Below are 6,057 nucleotides of genomic sequence, written 5' to 3' on the forward strand. Positions count from 1 at the left end.
TGTTCGGAAATGGTTGTCATGGAAACCGTGATAACAAATCACGTGTTACTGGGAAAAATTACGATACCAAATCTCCCATCCTGCATACTCACCCCTTCCCCCGAGAATGCTTTGGAATTCATAATGCTATATAGTTTGCATTCTCAGGCCCTGAAACGGAGCCCTGCAAGGGATAGGCACGAAATCACTTTTACTTTTGTAATGTTCTAAGGCGAGGTGTTTGCATTTTATTTTGATTTATTCTCCCGCAGAAGACTTATACTAAATGTTTATTTTATGATGGTTGATTGTTTACATGAACGTTGTTTGGAACGCACACTTAGTCGGCGACATAAAAATGTTATTATGTATCCCGGATTTGTGTGAAAAAGTAAGGCAAATATCACCCTCAAAAGAGAAAACAAGAAGTAAAAAGGAAGTACAGCCTTATAGAAGTGAAATGCGTACAATGCAATAACAGCCTCATTTCCCCTTCCCATCATTAAGTCGGTTATATCATCGAGTCTATATTGCAGATTATACATGCATTAATCCTTAGCCAAGTTCTATGTCCTTGGAGCAGACATGTAACAACTTGTTTGTTTGCAATTCGATTTTTTTTCTATATTATCACAAATTTGTGAAAAAAAAAATCATTTCAGTTATCACCAACACTCTAAATTCCCAGTCAACCAACAAAACGTACTACACAATGTGCACATGCCCGCAACCACCGTCTCAAACAGCGTTCACAAATCAAACTTAATAGTAAACGAGGCAATTTCTCTTTTTTAAAGCAATGATTTGCCATTAGCGTACATTTACTAGAATAGCAGCACTTGACATCTATGTTGCTGGTTACCAAAATGCTGATTAGAATACCATACACAGTAAGAACATGCTTGAATCCTGCAAAATATATATACAAATGTAATTATTTCTCTTCAACAGTATTTCGTTTTGAAAGGTAAAGAACCTCAGTCTTCATTTGTGGACATCTAAAAACAAACAAAAAAATCCATCTGAAAGCAATCTTCTTAAATGATTAAAAGCATTAGAAAAGAATGAGTCCTCAGTGAAAATGTCTTTCATGAACAAATCTCTATGACATACATCCAAAGAGTTTGAAAAACAACACAAATTGCGCTGACTACATTAACTGCATTGATAGCCTCAATTTTTTTTTTTTAATGTGACATATAGCTACTATGTGTCCAGCATCACAAACGTTACACCAGTTAGAAAAACAAAATGTTCTCTTTAAGCAATATTTCAATATCTCTATCTTTTTAACAATTTGTGGTTACATATCCTAGCTAATTATGACTGTACGCTGTTGCATTGAACTTTCGTCAATGTACAACTAAATTAGAATGGTGACTGCCAAATTTTTAAAAATCTACTTTTAGTCTGATATTATTTTTGTGTTCTGCAGACCAGTGTGATAACATATCTGTACTGAATACTTGTCTCTCAGTGAAGAAAAAACAAAATCACCTCTCCAAAATGCATGAGTGTTTCCCTCTCATACTTTCCCTTATTCCAAGTACCAGAATACATTGCTAGGACCCTGAATAGCTAACATATATTACAGTATTACCAACATCATGACAATTATGGCACATGTGAAAGAAACCTGGCAAAACATACATCTTGACCAGTACATTTTCTTTTCACTACTTCTTGTACTTGGCGTTTGGATTGAAACATTTTACTTATGTTCGTTCCTTTAAGCTACATACTATTCTTTTATATCTTAAACTAGAAAAGAAAAAAACATGCTCTATGCTATTTCCCTTCAGATTCACCAACTGTTACTTTGTGAAATTTTCTCTGTTTAAGCACTTCAACGTGAAGTTTTCTTTTTTTTCTGACTAACGTGTCACATATTTTCCTCCATCTGATGAAGAAAGGCAAAGTTCACTTCCCTTTTGTTGCCCCCCCCCCCATAAAAACAAAAACAAAAGACACCCCAATCTGACAGGATTAGAATGTTGGCGTTTGGGCTTCAAAGGAAATAACATGATCAATTTCCATGAACTATACTAGTATGCGGCTTGTAACTCTGAGTCTCAAAGGCATGGTATAGTTTTGGTTGAGATGGAGATTCAGACTTTAACTTTTTGCAAGCAAATAAAAACAACTTATGAAATATGAAAGAGCATCAAATTCTTAGAGTAATTTGAAGTTTGTTTGATTAAAGTTATTGCTTTTGAAACGGCCGAGAATTTTTTTTTTAAAGTGACACAGAATGATATTTATTAGAAGTGGGTGCCACCTTTATTAGGACCTCTTTGTTTTTGTACATCTCAGCCTTTTCAAAACCAATTTTTAACAAAAAAATTTGGAATTCCTCTTGGTATTGTTTACTCTTTAATATTTCATAACAGGGTTCTCATCATTATATAAAATCTCCATCTCAGCCCCCATCTCAACCAAAAGAAGACCATCCCTTATCCCTTTAATGCTGCCATCAAAATTGGAAGTAGATCTACATCAAATCATATTGTAAATGCTCTTTGCCAAGTAGTGTTGTGCACATTTTGATATCAGACCTTGTTTTACTTCATCACTAAGGAAAAAAAAAAGAAAAAAAAGATGAGAAAAGAAGCATTTAATCTGGATTAGTAGAAATTTCTAATATATACACATGTCTTTTATATATTCAACTTCTATAATAGTCCTGAAAGCACATTGTGATTATATTTGAGAAGTTTAGATGGATGCATTTTCCACACGTAAGTTCAGGTTCTGATGACATCCTTCATACGGAATCTGGATGCGGACCGGATAGCCTGGCAGGGTTGTTTCTGGAGAGAGACAAAGAGAGAGAGAGAGAGAGAGAGAAAGAATAGTGTATCTGTCTTTACTTGGTGAGGAAAGTGACATGGGCATTTTAATCTTTGGTGAAGACACAGTGACATATACGCTAATAAAGATATACGGTTACTTGATTTCCTCTATATGTAAAGTTTCCTTGAAACTGTAAAGTATATTATTTTATACAGTAGATCCTAATTGTAGCAATTTAACCGTGAGTATACGATGAAATATAAAATGTAGGAAACTTTCATGATCCAAATATCCAATTCTTTCCATTAAGCTTTTTATTCCATTCAGAAGAATTTCAAGGTAGTGCTTGCCTGATACTGCAACTGGATACATTCAACACTTTCGTGCATATAATGTCCCCGTGACCTTTCACATCAATACCCTCATAACTAATGAAAGTCAAATTGCTTAGAGGTTATGGTAACTTTGCCATCCGAAGGTAAATATAATGTCATGGTAGCAATGCTCTACAGTCAATAAAAATCAGGGTTTCCCTGTAATTTACAATCAGCAGCAAAATCACAACAATAACTAAAATGCTACTTGTACAAGGCTCAGCAGGTAATCATCTCTTCTGTATAAAACCAAAGTTGAAGATGATCTGCTGAGTAAATGTTAAGTTATTGCAAGATGAGAATAGGACAGATGTGCGTGTGAATGGATGACTGCAACAACATAAAAACTCCTGCAACCATCTTTGACAGAGGCTAAAAAAAAATAATCAGCGTTAATTCATGTAAATCTTCGTTGTTGGAGTGATTGACTACATGCATATGCAGTACTGCATTCTTTTAGCAAAACATGCGTTAATTTTTTGCCCAATGAACGATCGACAGTCAAAAATTTGGTCAAGATGTCAAAGGCTTGACAAAATATTCCAACATATTTGGGGTTTACATTTTACATTATTGTATTATTGCTTACCTCCCATATTTCCTTTCGAAATAGAGTACAGGATGCACAGATTAGAAGTTGGTAGTCAGGACATCTGTCTCTTTCTTTTTTTTCTCTCTCTCTCTTGTCCGTAGTTGGCTGTGGTTTGCAGGGTCCATTTTGTCCACTTTGTGCTAATTCTGGTCGAAAATACAATTAACAAAAACTTAAATAAGTTATCATTTTTATGAGTGAAACAGGATAATCATACTGCAACAAAAAACAAACACATTCATCATGAATTAGAATTAATCATCACGATCTCATGAATCCCTTAGTAAGAGATTTTGGATCTTCAGGTCACTGTCAACATTAATTTGTCTTACATGTAATACATTAATCATGTCATTGTTATTATCATCTTTGATGCTCTAAAGCCATATCTAACTGAAAATGAATTATGTAGGATGGAAGTCATCTTGACACCTGTAATTCCTGTACACAAATATTTGATCGTATCATGCCCTCATTTGTATGTGGATTAGGATATGATTTCCTTGCATAAATCGGTTTGTATTCATGAGATGATATTCCTAATTTCAAATCGTTGACACTTACTTCTGAGCTGGAAAGGGCATTCACATCGCAGTCAAGACATCTTTCTATCTCCCCCTCACTCTAGTTGATGTGATCCCAAACTCAGCATGTCCATTTGTTGCTGACACCTTGATAAAAATAAAGAACAATACATCACAGCATATCACCCTTACGTCATACTTAACGCAACATAATAACAATGGAAAGCTAATTGATCTGTGACTACAGACGTATTTTCATCTGTGCACACATTAAACACTTGTGCCAATTGACATGGTTGAGAAATATTGCATTACATCTACATTTATGTTTGATTTTTATATGATCTCATCTTCAGTAGATAGAATACCGTTCTTTCATATGATCCTCTACAATAGAAGATGCAATGAATTTACAAGAAAACAAGAATACACATTTGATCATAGATTTGCTCCCCTTCTTATATATATGGAGATACACGTGTATAAGATTATTCTCCTCTCTTTGTTTGCAAAGTACTTGTACACTGCATTGTAATGCAACTGTCAAAGTGAAAACATGGTTGTTACAATTTATTCAAATGAAATAGGAATATTTGATACTCAATGTATTTAGATTTGGCATTATTTTCCACTGGGCACTGAAGTGATACATTTGATACTCAAACACTTAATAAGTTAGTATTTAAAAGATATTTCAAATTATATTTAAGACATTTATACCGTTTCTTACCTTCTGGTTGTTCTGCACTTTGTTGCAGGTAGAAAGAGCTCAGTCTTTACAATTAGATTTTGGCAAGTCAGGATAGGCCTATGTCTCTCTCTCTTTGGTGAAGTTTGAAGACAAGACTCAGTCTGTCCACTTGTTGGTACATCTAGCTGAAAACAGAAATCAACATGACTCAAATAATTTTTTTTTTTCATCTTTAAAGCAGACCATTATAAGCTAACAGTGAACAAAAAATAAAATCAATTTGAAATTTGATTGTTTTGAAAAGGCATCTTGACAGTGACATATTTTTCTTTGTTCCCCATGCAAATTAATTATAACTAGAAATATATCTCTTTTATTAAGATGATTTTTTTTTAGCTTTTTAAAAAGTTAAAAAAGAAGAAGATATTTAGGTTTCAGTGAGTCGGTATAAATGATCCATTAAAAATGTAATATTTACATTTTTTTTCAAATGAACCTTTATTCTTTGAGACATTAACATAAGAACTTGGTACTTATGAGTAAAGACATTTCTAAATAGTTCCTCTTTGACTAGATCTATTTGTAAACTAGAAGAGTACATGTACAAAGTAAATGATTCACAGATAAGGAGAGGTTGGCAGTCAGGACTGAACACTTTCTCTCTCTCTCTCTCTCTTTTGGGCATATTCGAATGGCAAGATCACTTGGTTGTAGACTCGCTTTTATATAAAACACCTAGGCCTAAATCCTAGACTCTTTTTCTGAACCCACAAGTCTACAAATACCAGAAAGAGTGGAATCAACCTTAGACCTCTGCTCTAGAGACTAATATTAGTCTAGCTAATTCACGTTAGAGCTAATGTTAGGATCTTCTAATGTTAGATCTAACATTTACTTTTTGATCAAAGTTAGCCTACATATATAGTATAATTATTATGCATAGATTTTAGAACCTCTAGATGCCTAAACTTAGGTCTAGCTAGGCCTAGTAAGCTGGGTCTTTACAACAAAACTGCCTAGATATGAGTAGTAGGTTACTAGAAACCTCTATAACGTTAGGTAGAATCAGTGGCCCAGATCTTGACTAAGGTTAGACCTGGATCC

General features: G+C 34.0%; 1 long non-coding RNA gene across 1 annotated transcript; it reads right to left on the reverse strand.

Moving 5' to 3' along the window:
- Positions 1-2,710: 2,710 nt before the first annotated feature.
- LOC140245790 (uncharacterized) lies at positions 2,711-4,397 on the reverse strand. Its single transcript, XR_011902370.1, has 3 exons — positions 4,303-4,397; positions 3,736-3,884; positions 2,711-2,789 (listed from the first exon to the last, which is right to left on the reverse strand). It is a non-coding gene; the product is annotated as an uncharacterized lncRNA (long non-coding RNA).
- Positions 4,398-6,057: the final 1,660 nt, after the last annotated feature.

Source organism: Diadema setosum, unplaced genomic scaffold (assembly GCF_964275005.1).
Source record: "Diadema setosum unplaced genomic scaffold, eeDiaSeto1 scaffold_33, whole genome shotgun sequence".
NCBI classification, from domain to species: Eukaryota; Metazoa; Echinodermata; class Echinoidea; order Diadematoida; family Diadematidae; genus Diadema; species Diadema setosum.